The 21,122-nt window shown below is 35.5% G+C and overlaps 1 pseudogene; it reads left to right on the top strand.

Moving 5' to 3' along the window:
• Positions 1–6,063: 6,063 nt before the first annotated feature.
• On the top strand, positions 6,064–12,343 carry LOC130749023 (PH, RCC1 and FYVE domains-containing protein 1-like; annotated as a pseudogene).
• Positions 12,344–21,122: the final 8,779 nt, after the last annotated feature.

Raw genomic sequence — 21,122 nt, 5'->3', positions numbered from 1 at the left:
GTGCTAGTACATTTGGCATATTTCCAAGGTGTTTGGAATTGGTTGATTTCTTTGCTACTGTTTATAAATATTATAAGCTTCATTTTATTTAAAGAGATCATTTTATAAAGATTATAAGCTTCATTTTATTTAAAGAGATCATTTTATAAAGATTATAAGTTTCATTTTATTTAAAGAGATCATATTATAAAAGATTATAAGCTTCATTTTATTTAAAGAGATTATTTTATAAAGATTATAAGTTTCATTTTATTTAGTGATTAAATTAAATATATAATTTGACTTTTAAAAAAATTTGAAAAACTATTTTACAACTCCCTGTAGCAAAAAAAAACTCACTGTAGAACTTTGCGGCGGTTAGAAACCACCGCAAAACAGAGGCGGAATGAATTATAGGTTTTGCGGCGCTTTTAACCGCCGCTATATACTGCGGCGGTTATTCCAACGCTTGGATATAAGCGCCGCAGAACGGCCCCCGACGCTCGTAACTGCGGCGCTCGAGGAAACGCCCCAGTATACATTCTGCGGCGGTTAAAACCGCCGCAAAATGCTTCCAAAAGCGCCTCAAAATGGCTTTTTTTTTGTAGTGGATGAAAAAGTTCTTATTTAACCGATCGAGACACAAGTTCAAACAACTTGAATTGAGATATTGCTTCACTCACTATTAAGGTATCTGGTATCATATACATAATTCAAGGAATGTTAAACTTTGTGAGCTTTGAAAAGCATCTTTTTACAGCTTTATCAAGGAATGTTAGACTTTCTCCAACCCTAGGAAAGAAGTAGATTGTAGGTCTCCTGATTTTGAACATCATTCAACATTAAATTGTAGAATCTCATTCATAAGGATATAATACTTGACTTAAACTCAAATGCTGTTTATTATTACAATTGAAAATTAATCAAAGCTAACTCAATCTCAAAAGCTAGTTTGAAGGGGGAGGTGATTGTCTATTTTATGGAGAAGTAGCAAGATTTTCACACGCGCCTTTCACAAAAGATCAGCTCAACATTTAGAGAGTGAAATGAACTCTAATTAATAAAATGTTAGAATTGAAAATAAATTAAGCCTAATTCAACTCTAAAAATTTAATGGATAAGAAATAATTGTACAGGTCATTGTGAGGAGTGTTTAGATCGTGTACATAACGAACAGAAGATCTTAAGTCTTACTTCATAGTTGTTGAGTTATGGAATGAAGAATTCCTTCAAATGTAACTAGCTACATGCACGTTTTTTCTGTATAACTTTAATTGCTAATCCTTTGCTTTAGAGATTTAGTTTCCATAAAAACATGTTAATTAAATGCACGTTTTGATACACAGAAAATTTTCAAATAAGTAGAAGAATTGATTATGAAATTAAACATGAATCCAAACATGCTAGAACTTTGATTGTGAAGTATATTGAGCTAAATATTGCTCATTCCAAATCCGATCCACAATTTAAAAAGAGAAAGAGGGTAAGGGATCGAAGGGAGGGGGCAAAAAAGTGTAGAAGATGAAACTGACTTTTGATCCTACTTGAATTAAGATTAAGTAGCATTGCTAATTAATGAGCAATATACTATAGCAAGGGAGAATTAAAGCAAGAACAAGGAAGCAAAATTATATTGAAGCTCTCATCATGATATAATTATTGCCGATACAAATTAAATCCACCTTGAATTGAAGTTTGCTTTCCCTTTTACGGGAAGATTCAACAGAAATAGTAAAAAAAAAACAAAACAGTGCATATTGTTTAACATATCCTAGCTAGTTACCTAGCTAACGATCAGGCCTACCCATCTCCGATGTCATGGGAGGAATCCGACCGGAAAACGCTGCAGTTCGCCGGAAATTCCTGCCAGAAAATCGCACCGAGGAGACGAGAAGAAAAGCCATGTCCAGCAACAGGTGCACGTATTCATGATATACGTGTAGAGACTTCCTGAGGAGCACAATGCTCAACATTGATATGAACGCCGTGAATTTAGCCATTTCCACACTTTGCTGCTCCTTGGTGTTCTCGCCTTGACAAGAAACGAGGCTCAGTCTTTATTCCTCACCTGGCAGAATTGCTTTTACTAAGGTACCCTTTCATGTTTTCTAATTTTGCTTTTGGAAATAACTTTTTTATTTTGGTAAATAACTTAGATACGCAAAAGTACTTAGAGTGTGTTCGGATATTGGAGTGGAACGGGGCGACCCGGACAATTCATCGCCTTATTGGGCCACCTTGTTGGCAAATGGGATGGAGGGTTTGAGCCATTTTTTGTGGTGACCTAGTCCTATAAAAGCCTTGTTAGGGATCTCAAGCATTGAGGCGACCTATGGTCTTTATCTTAATTATTTTAAATCACGTAAATTAAGATAATTTGCTTATGTTGTATCCCACACGCCCCTCGAATCACCACACTTGTTAGTTAGAGGAGACATGCAATTAGTTTAGGGTTTGGAGGCTCGCCTATATGTAATTGGAAAGGCATGTGTAAATGACATGTTCGTTAAAATATGAAGACACTAAGTTCAGAATTTTCTCTAGGGTTCTTAGCTTGGTCTTTCTGTTCACTACGTGAACGTTGGGGTCCATCGTGAGACCCTAGTAAGTTAAAACATTTTCCAAGTCCCAAGTACAATTCTTGAGATAAATAGTTGATCAAATGCAAATGCTTCTAAAAACAACAATGGCAACAACAACAAAAAACTACCCCCAAATGTTTTGTAGGGGAACGCTCGAGGGGATTCAATGACACACCGAACATTTGCAGATCACCTATCTCAATCAAGATCGTGCGACCATTTGGGGGGATTTTCAACCATTTTTTGAAGAGGTGGCCCATGTTGCTCTGATTATTTCAAGACTTTGATCTTGGATATGTACACTAGAGATATAGACCATAATGAACATCAAGTGTACTTCAACACTAAGATGATCATCAATGGGGCGACAGATGCAGTCAAGTGCAAGATGTTTCCCTCCACATTCAAAAGTCGACCATGACTTGGCTCACTACACAACCTTTGAGATTCATAGTGAGTTTTACGAAACTGTCTAGCAAATTCCTGTCTCAATTATTCGCTAATCGGGCAAAGAAGGTCACGCTATAGCCCTTGTTCAACATACAACAACCGAGGGAGACGGGGAAAGAATTCATGGGAATATTCAACAAATTATTTGTTCATGTGGAGGACCGAATTCCGGCTCTTGGTGCCGTCACTTTTCAAAATAGTTTACAGGCGACACCTTTGGATAACAACTAGAGTCATCACTCAGCCGAGACCATGGAGGAATTGAGGAAAATGGCAGTTTATCCTTGAGGAAGATGGCAACATGATGAAGATGGTTCAAGATTCATGGCTGAAGATGGTGAAGAATATGGCTGCAGGAGAAGGAGTAATGGTGATTGAAAGGGAGGAGGAGTGGTGATTGAGGCAAAGAGTAGACTAAAATTGCAACAAGCGAAACATTATTTGATTAAAAAATTAAATTTTCAATTAAAATAATATTAAAAAAATGTCACGTCATCATTTTGATTCTAAATTGGATGCAAATGTGATGAAAAACTAAAAGTGCTAACAGAGGTATAAGTAGGGACTTAAACTGCAAACCCATTTATTTTTGTTTGTGATCAATCTCACACAAAGAATGTAAGTGGAGGACGAAAAGTGCAACTAAGCCTAATTAAATAAACATTGTACACATACCCTTTCAGTTTAGCTCAATAATACAATTTTAGCTCTTTTCATTCCGATTTCATTACTTCTTAGTATATATCTCGCGTAACTCATCTCGTCTTAACAATGACCACAAAATGAGGCAATCATTTTCGAGCTATGATATTCATTCACACTTCTACTTCATTTTCACTTTCATTTTCTATTTATTTCTTTTATCTTTAAATTAAATCATATCACTTATTATATCTTTAATTTTTTTCTCTTTTCTTCTTATCTATGTTCTATTCACTCAATTTTCATTTAAATAGGATTGTAAATGAAACTTAATTCAAAACTTTCAGCCTTGAATAAATAAAGTGTTGGGCCTAGCCCCTCCATGTCAACTAAATAAATAAAGTGTTAATATATTTATACAAAACAATATTTTGGTTTTTTATTGGAAAAAATGTGCTCCAAGATTCACATAGGGGAAGTTCAAAAATAAAAAATTCACATAGGGTAAATCGGTAATTGTGTTGAATATATATTGTCAGAGGCTCGCCGTTGTTTGTTTTTTTTTGGTAAGCAATTAATCAAAGCGATCAAGGGACAGGAAAAAAGAATGAGCACACTATGGAGACATTGGTACGATAAAATAAACTTAAAGCTAAAAAATGAAGTACTCGTGTTGTCTTCTCAGAATCTATGTGAACTAGAATGTCGACACTGTTCAATACCTTACCTTGCAGGTACAGCCTTGTTATTATTCAATATATAAATTATAACATCAATGTCATTAGCTTCTTGGCCGGAAGATATTTTTAATGTCACTGGTTTCAACAATCATATGGTTCACTTTTTTCACAAACTTATTTTTTCACTTGTTTTTTTTTTATATAGATGTCTCTCATCTTTTCTTATCATATTACTCCATTACTCCATTCTCTCTTCATTAGATGAATGTGATAAGTGTGTATAAATCATTTCCAAAAGATAACAAAGAAGCAAGATTCCATAAAGATAAAATAGAAAAAATTGCATAGAAATTATATTTCAAATATGAAGAGAAGATTCAAGCGCCAACTTTTAAATATGCCAATAACGTTTTAACTATCCATCTTTTCGCTTCCCTACTAAGTTAAAACAAGTGACACATACGCACTAAAGACGCACAACACTACTTGACGATATATACCATGCTCTTGATATCCTCGCTTAAAGGAGAGGTCAAATCTCACATGCCTAGTAAGCAAAAATGCTTAAGGCTTGGGGTTGTCTGCATACCGATTTATCCATCAAGATGACCCGACTTAAATGTGGGGTTAACTTTCAAGGGCCCAGTAAGCAAAAATGCTTAGGGCTTGAGGGCCTATGTACATAACGAGCTATTTTGATAGTCGGGCTTAAAGGATGGTTAACTCTGACAAGCCTTTTGTTTTTGGAAGGCAAAAAATTGAATAAATAAGATGAGTTACTAGGGGTAACTCAACTCAAAGAATACAGAGAAAAAACAGGAAAAGAAACTAACAGTCAAAACAACAAAAACAAAGCCGAACACACCTCTAAAACAAGAGAAAAAACAGGGGGAAAGACACAAATCCACAAAGCTCTAACCAAAGTAATCCACCCGCAGCAAAAACGGAAACCCCTCTGCAGGCGGGGACTACTTCATGATTCACACACTTGCAAGGCAGAGAGCAGGATTAGAGAGCCATTCGTAAGTTTAAAGACGAAAGAACTCTGACAAGCCTAATAAACAAAAATGTTTAGGGCTTGAGCGAATGTGTACATACTGACCTATCCATTATGATAGCCTGACATAAAGGAAGAGTTAACTCTCATGAGCCTAATAGGGAAAAAATTCTTAAAGCTTAAAGGGTGTGCACATAACAAGTTATCCATCATGATAACCCTTAACTCACAAGCTCAATAATCAAATATGCTTATGACATATTTGGTGGTTAGGATATTCTTTGTGTGGTTTTAAATTTGATTTGATTTTATTCATCTTAAGAATGTATTATTTTTTCGTCTTTTTCTGAAAATAGTCTAACTTATTCTTCAATTTCATCATCTTGACACAAAAAATTGTTGGAGGGATAAGAATTGCATTAGCTCGAACATGGAACTTCTATTTAAGTTAAAATAACATCACACTAGTTAATCTATGCGTTTAATGGAGACCGAAAATATTTTGGATAGAAGTATTCAAAATATATATGAAGTATAAACATATTTAAGAATTATAATTTATATTTTGTTCACTTGAAATTGATTAATTTCAAATGTTCTACTCTTTTCATTGTTTTTTTGAACAGTACTCTTTTCATTGTTACAAACTATATATTTCCAGTTAAACTTTTATAAATCACATTATATTTTTTTCCCGTATTTAATTTCTTTCAATATGCTAAAGACAACCTTAAATTAAATGTGACCCAGTACTTTCCTCCCATTTCGCCTTCTCTCTCTCTTTCACTCATCTGCAATTTTTCCCCTTATACTTCGCTTAACTTGATTCTACCCAAAAACAGAGACACTCAATGTTTCAATTCCATAACCCCTTCTGACAAATTTGATGATGATTCCCTGGTTTTATCATTAGATGCACACACAAAATACAGTTCTTTGAGCTTTGAATCTTCATTATTAGAGCCATTTTTATGAGAGGATGAATTTAAGAGGTTAAGGATCTATGAAAATGTGGACACGAAAACCTACCTAGCATTTTTGTTGTCCCTTGAGTTTCATCTTTGGCAATTACCATCCCATTTTTTCAGATGGAATGGCAGATCCTGCCAATTATGGGAATCTTGAGCATGAAACTAAACAGGTTAGTTTCTTAAATATTGTATGATATATGAATACTTAGTTATGATTATTATGTGGAGAAATATTTTGTCACATGGTTTGCCTTGATTTCTGTTGGTGTGTTACTCTAAGAGTAGATAAAAATGTCTCATTTTGGTATTGTCATGTTATAAGATGTGTGTGTTTATATGTTTTTACTTTTATACGAATAAGATTGTATGAATATAAGGAACACAAATTGTGCCATTCTTGGAGAAAAAACAAGAAAACCATTTTACTGTCATTGTGCATACACTTGGAAACTTTATATGATGTGGAAGTAATTTTCTGTTTATTCGTTGAATTTTCTTTCCTTTATGTACAGTCAATGTTTGATATTTATATGGTTTTATGAAAGCTCAAGTAGCTTAGTGCTTTGTCAAGTAGAGTTTAATTTATTGATTACGCTCATTGGTTTAATGAAAGCTACAACGCTCGGTTAATTAAGTAAAAATAGTAGGGAAGAAAAGCCCTGCTAATAGGGGCTTAATTAGCTGAAATTATTTAATGAACCTCATATCTAGAGTTTCACTCAATAATTCAGAGAGCTAAAAATGAATTTTCAATAAATATGTTGCCAGTAGAGGTATTGTTTGCAAGTCTTGAGCCATTCATTTCAACAGAACAACATAATATGGGTGTTAGAAGGACATAAGTGTGTTAAAAAATTCATACAAATGATCATTTTTACTTGTAAATGCTTACAATATATGACAATTTCATGTAGTGAATGATATGGACTTCCAAATCATGAACTTACATGAATGTTTGGAAGTTATTTGAATTGAAATCATTAACTTCTCTGTGTTCTGTAAATACTGTTGTTGTTGATTGGACTTCTAAAAAATATATGAACTTACCTGAATGTTTGGAAGTTATTTCAATTGTATAATGGAATATTTGACTCTTGATTAGTTTTACTCAATTTTGTAACATTTTGCATTTGCATGAATCCATATTATGAAATGAAGTCCTTACAAGTGGTTATTGTTTTTGTGAATTCAGGGATTGTGAGCAACAAATACTTGTTTGCAAGTTTATATTTGACTTTAATCAAAATGGACATATTATTTGTGCAACACTAGAGTTAACTTTGGGTGTTGCTCCTAGTAAGCTCAGATGCGGGGTTAAGACGTGCAAATATGAATTCAAGGATAAGTGTTGGAGATGGTTTCCGTGTTAGTGCATCAAGTACACCGAGTAATTCAAGCGGAGGATCTGAACCAGATGACATAGAGTCATTAGGTGATGTCTACATATGGGGAGAGATTATGGCAAATGGGGTTTCACCTGATAAGATTGGAACTCAGGTCCCTTCTAAGATAGATGTGTTGATTCCTAAAATCTTAGAGTCAAATGCAATTATTGATGTTAATCAAATTGCATCTGGTACACACCACCATGCAATAGTTACCAGGCAAGGTGATGTTTTTACTTGGGGTGAAGAATCTGGGGGAAGACTTGGTCATGGAATTGATAGAAGTTTTGGCCAACCTCATTTGGTTGATTTTCTTATTTCTAAATTTGATTTTGTTGCGTGTGGAGAGTATCATACATGTGCTATATCTAAATTTGATGATCTATTCACATGGGGAGATGGTGCACATAATGTTGGACTTCTTGGCCATGGTACCGAGGCTAGCCATTGGATACCAAAAAGGGTTGATGGCCCTCTAGAAGGAATTCAAGTTGTATCTGTTGCTTGCGGCACATGGCATACGGCATTGGCAACCTCGAATGGAAAATTGTTTACCTTCGGTGATGGAGCATTTGGTGTCTTGGGCCATGGAGATAAAGAGAGTGTTTTGTATCCAAAGGAGGTACAATTATTAAACGGACTAAAGACTATTAAGGTTGCATGTGGAGCATGGCATACTGCTGCTATTATAGAGGTTATGTTTCAGTCTGCGGGTTCAAAAGCATCTTCATGGAAACTCTTCACATGGGGTGATGGAGACAAGTATCGCTTGGGTCATGGAAACAAGGAAACATACCTGCAACCAACTCGCGTCTCTTCTCTTATTGAATATAATTTCCACCAGATAGCATGTGGGCACACTATGACTGTTGCTCTCACTACATCTGGTCATGTCTTTACAATGGGAGGCACTGAAAATGGTCAATTAGGAAATCCTGCGGCGGCTGGAAAAGTACCTACTCTAGTTCAAGATAAGTTGCTTGGTGAGTTTGTTGAGGAAATATCATGTGGAGCACATCATGTTGTTGTCTTGACTTCAAAAAGTGAGCTATACACTTGGGGAAATGGTGCCAATGGAAGACTGGGACATGGTGACACAGAAGATAGGAAGTCTCCTTCACTGGTGGTAGCCTTGAAAGATAGGCATATAAAAAGTATCTCATGTGGCTCAAATTGTACATCTTGTATATGCAAACACAAATGGGTCTCTGCAAATGATCAACCTGTTTGCTCTAATTGTCGACAAGCATTTGGCTTAACAAGAAAACGACACAATTGTAATAATTGTGGGTTGGCTTACTGCCATGCTTGTAGTTCGAAAAAAGCATTCAAAGCAAAATTTGCTCCTAGCCCAGAAAAGCCTCATCGCCGTATGTGATAATTGTTATGCTAAGCTTAAAGTTGTTGAGGTTGGTGATGCATCCAAGTTTAATGGAAAAGTTACTTCTGATTGTTCTATACATGTCAGGGACAGATTAAGCCAGAGAGAAGTAAGGTCTACAAGAACTCTCTTGTCGCCCATCACTGAACCGGTGAAATATCTTGAGATAAAGAATAACAAGCCTGGAACAAATTATGGTTCTATTTCCTTTATCCGTGCTTCTCAAGTTCCTTCACATTTGAAATTGAATGATATTGCATTTCCAAGTTCATTGAGTTCTATTCAAAGTGTTTTCAAGCCTCCTACATCTCCCAGTCCATCACAAACTCCACCAACTGGTTCAAGTACCACATCATCATGTACAAGTAGACCAAGCCCTCAATGCTCAACTAGTCCAAGATTGTCTAGAAATATTTTAAATAGTTTGAGAAGGACAAATAATTGTTTGAATCAAGAAGTCTCAAATTTAAAATACCAAGTAAATTTATTACCATTTTAACTATAGCAATCACATCCTTTGTTCTTGTAGAAGAAACATGCTTTGTCCCTATTAATGATTTTGTGGAAATTTCTGTTTACAGATTCAAAATTTGAAGAAAATAGATGGCATGAAAGATGTCGAAATTCAGAAGCTTCAGAGAAAGGCTACAGAAACTATTGCCTTAGCGGCTGTGGAATCTTCTAGTCATAGAGAAGTAAAAGAATTTATTGAATCTATTATAGATCAGGTATCTACAATCTGTACTCTGGATTAATAATTTAAATTATTTAATTTATTATTCAAAATTAGTGAGAATTAGAATCCAAAGTAAGATACATAGTTATATTGCAATATATCTACTAGAGCATAGTCTGGTAGTTATAATAAAAAACACAAGTGGCCTACACCTAGCACTTCAAACTTAAGACTTTTAATAGAGTATTGGCATGACATGAAATACTTCTTGATTAAGTACTTGGGAGTCTTGTCTATGTTATCTTCACTATGATTTATGAACTTGTGCTCTATCTATATATTTTTCCAAAATACCTTTGATTAATGTAACATTAAAGATAAAAATCTTTTGAGTTTAGCATGCAATATTAGTTTAAATAATTTCTTGGTTAACTTTATATGTAATGCATGAGTATGACACAACCTTATTGATGATGCATAATGGGGAAGATAAATTGGGAAAATAAAAATGTCACATATTAGGTTTTTTAGTTTTCTATCCTAAATAACTAATTTTCTTGTCTTTGGTTTATTCAGTTAAAACCAATGACTGAGAAGCTACCACTTGAAGTTCCAGAAAGTGAAGATTTGAGAACCATGTACATTCAAGGTGAAGACTTTCTAAAAGATAATTCAAAATCGAAAACACCATCCTTGCTATCAATGTTGGAGTTCAAGCAACAAAATGCTCCTGAAAGACTTACTGCGGACAATGACTCTTCTAAACTGCAAGAGAACATACTAGAAGAAAACATTAATGTTGCAGGCGTTGAGCCTTGTCAAGATGGAGAAAAATACCTTGATGAAATTAATGGATCTGCATTAGAGTGTAAGAAACAAAATTCACATGATATACCTAATGCTAATGCTAATGCTAATGCTACAGGAGTTGACCCTTGTCATGATGGAGGAAAATACATATATGAAATTAAAGGATCCACATTGGAGTATAAGCAACAAAATTCACAAGACATATCTACCTCGGATCATGGCACTTTAGAATCACGAGAACTCATAGTAGACGAAAATGTTAATGTTGCAGGAGTTGACCCTAGTCTCGAGGGAGGAAAATACCTTGATGAAATCAATGAATCCTCATCGGAGTATAAGAAACAAAATGCACATGATATACCTACCTCAGATAGCCGCACTTCAGAATCACAAGAACACATACTAGAAGAAAATGTTGATGCTGCAGAAGATGACCATTTTCAAGATGTAGATAATTTCTTTGAAGTAATTAATGGATCAAAGTTGGATTCTGTGCAACAAAAAGAACCTGATATACTAAGATCATATAGTGGTACTTATGAACCTCAAGAGCAGAGATTAGAAGAAAAGTTTAACACTACAAGAGCTCATCAATCTCACAATGGAAGATATGTTCTTCAAGGAAGTAATGCATCATCTGTATCTAGTCTTGAAGAGGAAATGTCGCCACAAAGCTCAGAAAACGGTTCAAATTCACTACAGTCTTCAAAATATGAGAGACAACAAGAAGCACAAATTATTGAAAAGTTCGAATCTGGTGTTTATGCGATAATCATGTTTCGCTCTGATGGTATCAAAATTTTTAAACGAGTTAAGTTCAGGTAAGTTACATGTTTAGCTTCCATCTCAGTATGATTTGAAGTTTTTACATATAAATATTCGAATATCATGCTATGTTGAAATGTGAACTAGTATGCTTTAACAAAATAACAACTACATTATTTAGATCCATCTCATGTGATATTAAATTTTAGTGTTAGGTTCTGGAAAAATAGCTTTTTACTAACACCATGATTTTGAGAGATCCCAAATCAAAATTAAGCATGCAGTTTGTATGCATATTGTTAACCATATCTCATTTCTTTTGTCACTAACATATGCTCTTGTTTGATCACCTTATGAAAATGAAAAGCTATCATGTTATCATATTGTTTGTTAGCTTTAATCTTATCTTTATTAGAAGTGGTAACTTCTTTATGGAAGTATAATGCACATGGTGTAATTTAAAATTTTGATATGGGTTTTTCTTCACTTTGGGATATGTTTATGTTCCAACTAAATGCACCTTAATCCTAAAGGATAGAAAAGAACACAATTTTTTTTTCATTTTGAGTAAAGTAGAATGGATGGAAAAAGGGAATCTAAATAAGTACATAGTTATTTTCAAATTACAAAATTAATAATTACTTGCATTTAAGTGACTTTTTATGATCACATGGTTTTAGAAAAGATCATAATGATTTGGTGGTTTTAGATAGAACACACATGACTCATGGAATTGATCTAACTTAAAGTGAAAAGTGTTTTTGATGATTATAGTCATTGGCTTATTATTATTTAGATGAATCTGTTGGAAACCTTAGTATTTTTGTACTCTAATTTTCTTATCATTTGTGTGCAGTAAGCGAAGGTTCACCCAAAATCAAGCAGAAGAGTGGTGGAAGCAGAACAAAGCTAGGGTTCTTAGGAAATATTGTCCAATACATCAAAAACGAACATATGAATCATCGAACATCACACCACATGCTAAAGAAACTATTGATTTATCGACTTCCAAAATTTAAACCTTATCTTACTATAGGAATCTTGATGATATGATTTCACATAAAAGGATCATCAATTAATCGAAAAGAAAGGCATCTTTAAAACACCGAGCTTGTTAGATTTCCAATCAACTTGAAAAAAAAAATTATGTTTACAAGAAGAAAAATAACTTACTTTTCTTTTTAACGAGGAGAGAGAAAAGAAAATTGATTAAAAAACAAAAGGCTTAATGGTCAAATTGGTCCCTGTGTTTGTAGTGACTTTTGATTTTAGTCCCTCCCGGAAAAAACTAGTCGATATCTTCCTGCAGTTGCAAGTATTTTGGTTCTAGTCCTTACTGGAAGGGGGAGCTCCGGTGACCCCCACCTGGCACGCTAACGTGTTAAATCAGTACTAAGTGGAAATTTTTCAATTTTTTTTAAATTAAAACCTTAAAAACCCAAATACTCTTTTCTTTCACCCCTAAATCCCCAAATTTGAGCTCATCTTCGACCTTTCCTCATCTTCTTCTCCTTTGTACTGCCACTGTGTCTTCTCCCTCTCTCCTCTCTTTCTTCGTCTTCCTTTCGTGTTCTTCCTTCCTCGTTCTGCTTCGTCGTATCCTTCTTTTCTCCTACTGCTTCTTCAATCTCTAGCAATCAAGAACTTTAATTCGTTCCACTTTCAAACCTGGAAAGAATTTACCAACAACACATACATGCCAACCACAGTACAAAGGTTAAACAATGTGATCAAATCAAAGAACATGTGGAAAATAGCAGTTAACTTCCTAGTTTCTAATGAAACAAGCCCACAATTAGCCGCAAAGAGGAGCTTACCTCAAATTATTAAATTCCAAAAAACAAAATGTTTCATCTTTCAATCCAATCCATGTCTGGTAAAACCCGTTCCGCGGGAATTTTTTTTTGTAAGAAATGAATAGGAAAAAGATTGGAACATGAGTGTATACAAATCAATATTCTCTCTGTCGCTACCTTTTCTTCTTCCTCTCACGCTACTTTGCATAAGACTCAAACCATGGAGTGTTTCTATTTTGCTCTTTTTTTTCACATCGAAAAAATAAATTACATCCGTCAGAAATCGATCTCTGGACCTCCTCTTACCCAACCCATATGTCCCCTAGCCCCTACCACTTGAGTTATCATCCGGGGACAGCTGAGTTGATATGGGAGTTTAGAGATTTAGGAGAGATTTGAGGGATTTGGGGGTGAAAGAGAAGGAAGGGTATTTAGAGTTTTTTACTTTTTAATTTGGTTTTATGTTTAATACTTAAACAGATGTGCAACCCACGATGGTCGTCGTAGTGCCATAGGCGGTAGGTTGGGAATGGCTGCGATGGCAACGGTGAAAGGCTGGTCGGAGGCGGTGACTTGGTGGTAGCGTAGCATCATTAACATGGGAGAAGGAATGAGAGTGATGGAGACCTAGGGCATTAAGATCAAAATAAAAATATTATAATTAATTATAAATATAAAAATGTTGTATAAGTAGGTTAAAAGTTCAGCATCTTTATAGAATATTCGATTTTTGTGGCTATGAAGACCTCTTGCACCGGTGTCATACCTATTGTGTAGTACACCTTATACTCCACAAGACCACCATAATACAAAAGTAATTTTAGAATATTGGTAACTCAGCAATTTTGTGGTAAACTGATTGATTTTCTGATTCCAGTGGTAAACTGCTTGCGGGGGGGGGGGGGGGGTACGGCATATGCTTAGGGAGGGGAATGACGTGGCGATTTTTTTTTTGGCAAAGAGCGGGAGGGATGGGAGGTTGACATTCTGGCAGATTGGTGATGCTGTTGTAGCTGTCTGATGCAGTGGTACTGGGCATATATGGAACAATCTGCATTAAAATATGACAGTGAGGATTTAAAGGTGGGAGGTTGATAGTATGATTAGGTGGCGATTTTGATGGAATTGGGGTTTTTTGCGGGTGCTTTATGATGGCAAAGTCACAGATTGGTATCCTTTGGTTATTGTGGGGGTTGAGTAATTCCTTGAAGGTAGTTTTGTATGAAGTGGTGATGGGTTTGCTTAGAGAATTTGCTTCTGTTTTTTGGTTTATATTCTGGCTGGGTGACTGCAATTGAAGATTGTAGTTGTTTTGAGCTTGGCATACTTTGGAAGGATTATGGTGGGCTCGGGATCAAGCGTTTTGGAGGCAATGGTAATCAACAGATTTGGACCTATGGCATGTTAATTGTTTGTTGGTTTTTTTCTATGTTTTTTCATCAATTGGATGAACCGGATGTAATAGGGTGGGGTATTGAAAGTTTAGGGCCTGTTTGGTTTGATCATTTCCTATTTTCATTTTCATACAAAACAGGAAATAGGATGGAAAATGTGTTCACTTTACTTTTTGAAAATGTTTTTAATGAAAATATTTTCGGAAACAGGTGAGAAATTGAAAACAAAAAATCCTCGTTTCCAGCGTTTTCCATTTGAACCCTTTGAAAATGAAAAAATATGAAAACGCGGTGGCAATCCTGTAAATAGTTGGAATACTAATTGAGATGCGTTCTTTTTTCTTCCACTAACCTCCTGGTTGTCGGTTCGATTCCCGTAAGCTCCACAAAATTAAAAATAAAAATTCCTTCATGTGGTTTCAACGCTTAGATTAATACGACGTTTTGATCAAAGAATGAATCTCAGCAGGAACGCACAATGGAAGAGAAAGCACACGCTCTAAATTATTTCGAGTATGTTTCAAGCTCTGATTTTTGAAGATCTGGTACAGACACGTGGAACAAAGCAAGGACTTTTAAGTACCAGATGACCCTTCGAAGCTTTCAAATGGAACAATGATAGTCCAATCACTGGTCAAGCTCTTGAAGAAATCTTACCCTCACAAGCAATAAGGATGAAGGATCCATTCAAAGGGGTAATAGTGTTCTGGTTATGTATATGAGCGTGTCAGTGTTGCAGGGATAAAGATAGTGGGGATAAGGACTACTTTAATATTTTAGTTAACGTCTTAATATATATATACAATTAAGTATTTATATTGTATATTTATTGTTCATATATTTTTAGCAAATAAATATATAGCTATACATTTATGTACCAAAGTAAATTATAGCTATACATTTATCATTAAAAAATGCTTCATTCAAATTATTGAAAATAGTTGAATCAAACACAATTCTAGTGTTTTCATTTTCAGAAAATGAAAAATGGAAAATTAACCAAACATGTTTTCTTGAATTTTGGAAATTGAAAATGAAAATTGTTTTTGGAAATTGAGATTGGAAAATGAAAACATAAAATGTTTTCTCAAACCAAACAGGCCCTTAGTTTTTAATTTTTGGCTCTCTATAGTGTGTTGTACTCTTTTTCCTTCACTAGGTTTTTTATCCCAAATGAGTTTTTCTTAGTAAGGTTTTAATGAGGCACACACTATAGTTTTCAAGAGTCTGGGTGGGGTTTTCTTAGTGGTTCCTTTCTGTGTGGGTTTGTTCATGTTCCTTTCTATCAATAATATATATTCCTTTTGCTGCCAAAAAAAAAAACTCAGCAATTTTGTGTAACAATTTATAAATCAAATAGTAGCTGCATCAAGTATGAAGCCAGTAATGTTCAAAAAAGTATGAAGCAAGTACTATTTCTTTTAGTACTACTCCAAAAAAATTGTCAAATACATTGATGCGAATTCGTAGACTAGTACTCTGTTTGGATACAGAGGTGAAAATAAAAGGAAGGAATATAAGAGGAAATAATATAAGAGAAAGAAATATAAAGGAAAAATGAGGTGATTTCTGAGTTGTTTGGAATGAGAGAAAAAGAAGGAAAAGTAGAGTGAAAAGTGAGAGATAAAAAATGAATATAATACTCTATTACTATTTTACCCTTTAGATTAAAATGATGAAAATAATGTGTAGTGTTTAATCTATTAAAAATTATAGAAATTACTTGGGCGCGTTTACTATGGACCACTTTTTGGTGGTCTATAGTTGCACCACCCCCTTTTTGACCTACTATTGCATGTTACCCGGTTTTTTAAAAAAAATAAAAATACATATTTATTAATCACAACAATTAATTTGTGATAATTTTAATTAAGTTAATTAAAACCTAATCTCTCCTCTCTCCTCTTCATCTTCTACCCAGCCACTGTAACTAATCTCCCTCCCCTAACCTTCTCTCCGACCACCACACAACCACCAACACAACCTTTCATCACAACCAACAAGGCAAATCAGTATCTGCAGAAACTACTAAAAGTTAAAGAGTGAGAGATTACCCCCACCTAGAACCCATCACAACCCACCCCACCCGCAACCCATATTGAAACCCCAGCCACCACCCCCAACCACACAGCACCATCACCCCAACCACAAACAAACTTTTTTTTAATCAAACCCAGAAAGTTGCAAGCTTGGAGGAGATCTGGAGAGGAAATGAAACCTAAAAATTTGCAAACTTTTTTAAAATCAAACCCAACCCAACATGAATTAACCAGCTTGTTCAACACCCACACCACAAAATCGCAAAAAGAAGAAAACTTTGCAGAAAAATTGATGAAAACCCATCCTCTGCATCCCCCTTCTTCTCTTGCTCCGATGATGATGGTTGTGGAGGTCACAGTGGGGGTTGCGTTTGTGCGGTGGAGGTGGGGGCAGTGGTGATTGTTCACCAGAGGGGGTTGTGGCTTGGGCGGTGGGGTGGGGGCAGTGGTGGTTGCGGTGGTTGAAGTCGGCGGTGGAAGAACAGAGTCAAAGAAGGAGGTGGTGGAGTTTGGGAGGGAATCGAAGAAGGTGAATAAAAAGAAAGGAACATAAGAGAAGGAAACTAGATCTGAGAGAAGAAGATGATGGTGCTCTCTGGAAAGGTTGAAGCTTTGAGAGAGAGAGAGAGAGAGAAAAGGGGAGAAGATTAGGGGTAATTAATTTAATTGAATATATTAAATATTTTAATTTAAAAAAAAATAAAAATAGAATAAAACCTGCTACCAGATCAAAAGGTGAGTGGTGCAAAGTGGATTTTTTTTTTAATATTGTAAAAAAAAAAAATATTTGTCAAAATATTGTCTTTCAAAAAATATTTGCCAAAGTATAGTAGTTTTGGCCAAGAGGAGGGTGGGACGCGTGCTGCAGACCAACGTGGGGAACATGATTTGACCAATCTCTGAAAACTCTTGGAATTAAGCGTTTAAAGAAGAAGGGAGACTTCTAGGTTCAGGCGTCTTTGACTACGTGTGTTCCCTATGCCTCAGCTGCTGGGTTCGACAAGACAAGGGCTAAAAGCTCCTGAAACGAGGCGCTGACACTGTAAGGAAGACGCCTGAAATGAGGCGGCTTTCTAAGAAGGAATCTCACGGGGAATCTCGCGTGGGAATCTCGCCTGTTCCCCATGTGCTGACGTCATGGCCGCTTGACAGTAGGAGTCTTCCTTGAAACGTAAACGCTTCACAGTAGGAGTCTTTCGGCTATTAAATTCCCACCCACCACCCACACGCAAACAACCCTCTCTTTCGTCTCTACCCACCCTCATACTATATTTACAATCAGATTTTTACCAAGTACCAAATCCTTCTCTTTTCCTCCTGTTTTTTTCAAGCACCTGATCATACGTTGGTTCTATTTTGGTTCCCCTCTGTAAGTTATCTTTTCTTAATGTCCTCCTTTTTTTTTTTTTCCTAAAGCTCTTAATGCCCTCCCTCTTAAGTTTCATAATATACTACTTCTCAATGCCCACATTGAATAATAAATTGTTTAGCTTACATGATGTTTACTACCCTTGCACTATTATATTTTGAAGTAAAAAATATAATCCTTTCATGTGTGCATAATGGTGATATTCAAACTTTAATTCAAGTTGATAAACTTCAATAAAGAATAACGAAGATTAATATTTTGTTACGTTTCATTGTTGTTAGTTTTTAATTTTTAATTTTAATGACTAATTAAAAATTCTCTTATTTGTCTATCCTTCAAATTTTTCGTGTAGGCATTGCAAAAAATGGCTGAAGAATCAATTATTCATCCTGGACCATATAATCTTTCACTATTGAATAAGTAGCATGTACATGTTTCTGAATTTGTTTGGAATGGGAAAATAGAGTGTTACGGGCGAGACGTGCACGGGACTCTCGGTCGGACAAGTTGATAAGCACTGTGCCGAATCCAATTATACCACTCCTCCAAACTGCCGGACTTTACTATGTTGCTTGTGTTAAGGATGTAAGCCCAAATCATGGGTTGATATCTGCTTCTGGATGCACTTCATAATCGTTGTGGTAATCATCACCATCGTCACCCAAGTTAACATTGGTATCAACATTGTCATGTGTTGATCCATCCCCTGTCTCGCCCATTTGTCTAACACCTTCATTAGTCAATGTTTGCGGTGTAAGCATGAGATATGTGTGGATAGGGGCTGATGAACTTCCAACCTCATCAATATCAACGTACAACTCCAAGATATTCATCGAAGCTTGTTGACTGAAGGCGTTGATCATGCATGCTACATCTTCATCGTCGGATACTTGAGCACCTGAAAAATACTTTGGATTTTGTGACATCAAATTCTACAAGTTACACCAGAAATTACCTTATTGCATTCAAGCTTCAACTTGCTATGAATTCTTTGCTTCAGGTTATCCATACTCATTTTCCGTTTGAGGTGCATGGTTCTCTTCTGACCTTCGAACGTCAGACCTTCATTGCCTTCAAATTTTCTACCATTGTAGTAGACAAAAGCAACAATATGATTCATAGTGTTGGACATGAAGAATCACAACGACTTGAAAAAAAAAATGAAGAAGGAAGTAGAAAATCGTAGAAGGGAGAAGAAAATGGTTAGTGAAGTGTGAAATTTTCGAATATGGAGGTCTTGGTATTTATACAGTGCAAAACGTCCGGTTGTAGGCGTTCTACGTAAGACTCCTGAGCTAAGGAGTTTATGGTACACATGAGACTCCTGGAATGAGGAGACTGATTTGACAAGAGGACTCCTCACATGGGGAGTCTTTGTTCCATTCCCAACCACCCAACGTCATTATTGTGACGCGATTGACGAGTTTAAACTGAACTCCTCATGTGAGGAGTCTTTCCTGCAGTGATGACTCCTAGGTCTAGGAGTCTCTCTCATACTAGAGACGTCTCAAAATAAGAGCTTGACTTGAAAGCTAAACTTCTCATATGAGGAGTCTTCATCAGAACCCCAGCTACCCCACCAACCGGAGTCAAGGTAATAATGATGATATTATTGACTGTGAAAGCTCCTAATTCTGAGCGTTTTTATGATGAAATGGACGCCCCAAATCAGGAGTCTTCACAAAAGCTGACCCCACTTGGCCAAAAGTACTATACTTTGACAAATATTTTTCGAAAAACAATATTTTGATAAATATTTTTTTTTTACAATATTAAAAAAAATCTGCAAAGTGGTCCATAATAAATTTTCCCAAATTACTTATCAAGTCTTTTTTTTTCTTTTTAAGCAAAATATGAATGATGTATTAATTTTTTTAACAGTTAAATTTTTTTTTACCTGTTAATTAATGAAAAACTATTAATATATAAATGGATAACATAATTATAAAAAAAAGTTATAACTCTATTCAGTACTGTTCATCATCGTCTAGCAAAAAAAAAAAATCATCGTCTAGCAACAAACCTGCAAGGAAATGTAACAAAAAAAAAAAACCTGCAAGAAAAGTCATGGGTAAAAACTGGAAACGAAATTGAGTCATGGGCATTGGGCAACAAGTTAGGAGAAGGGTAAAGAAGCTAATTCACACACTTAATCACTCTCTCTCCAGTTTTCACGCCAAAGTAGCAAGGAAAACTGACAACTTACTTTTCTTGTACGGTTTTCCCACCCACTCATTTTCATGGCTCTTCCAAACACACAAGATTCTATATTCCTTCTCTTTTCCCTTCCCTCGTTATTCCTTCCCCCATTTTTCCATAGAAACAAACAGACCATAGGAGCTCAAAGGCACCGCAATTGAACTGGACACTAAAAAGCCCATTACAGTGATTATCTTATCTTACCGAATGCCCGAACAAAGGTAGTTGTTATTAACATCTCCTTCATCTAATTCAACTCCCCAAAAAATGGTGCAAAGTCTAAAAGACCTCTTTAAAATAAAAACTTTCCCTTTCCATCCTTTTCCTCCTAACACCCCTTCTTCCTCATACCTCCTCCCATCTTACTTTCTCTCACAAAACCCACCCTCCTCCTCATCCTCAATTTCCTCCGCCCATTTGCACCGATCACCGCCACCCCTAACTCCGTCGTCGATTTCGCCGCCAACCCTATCTCTGCTGCCCTCCCATCCCACAACGCCTCTGTTTAAGGTACTACCCTCGATTTAGTTCGTTTCTGTAATCGTCCGCACTTTAAAAGTGTGTTACATGCGTATGTAGCTTTTATGAAAGTATATTGTTGGGGCATTTTAAAAAGTGGTCATAAGCCTAAAATGGATAAAAGATGAGGGAGGTATGCCCTTTAAAGTTCTTCCCTTAACTTGTAACGTGCATAACTCCCTCATCATTTATCGTTAATTTTAGGCTTATGACCACTTTTTAGAAAGCCCCAACAATAAATTTTAGGTAACACACTTTAAAGTGTGTATGGAAAAAATTTCAAATGCGTTTTTAGATTTTACATATGTAAAGAAGTGGAATTAGATGACGGGGGTGTTAATAGCAACTACCATTAAAAAATAAGGTTGAATATGTTTTTTTCTCTTACTTATACACATAATCTAAAAATGGTCCATTTATAAAATTTTATAGTTTTTACTTTTCAATAACGTCATAAAGCATTTTTTAAATATTTTTTACTCAATCAT

This window comes from Lotus japonicus, chromosome 3 (genome assembly GCF_012489685.1).
Source record: "Lotus japonicus ecotype B-129 chromosome 3, LjGifu_v1.2".
NCBI classification, from domain to species: Eukaryota; Viridiplantae; Streptophyta; class Magnoliopsida; order Fabales; family Fabaceae; genus Lotus; species Lotus japonicus.
Note: the sequence above shows the minus strand (reverse complement) of the source record. Positions and strands in the feature narration are given on the sequence as shown.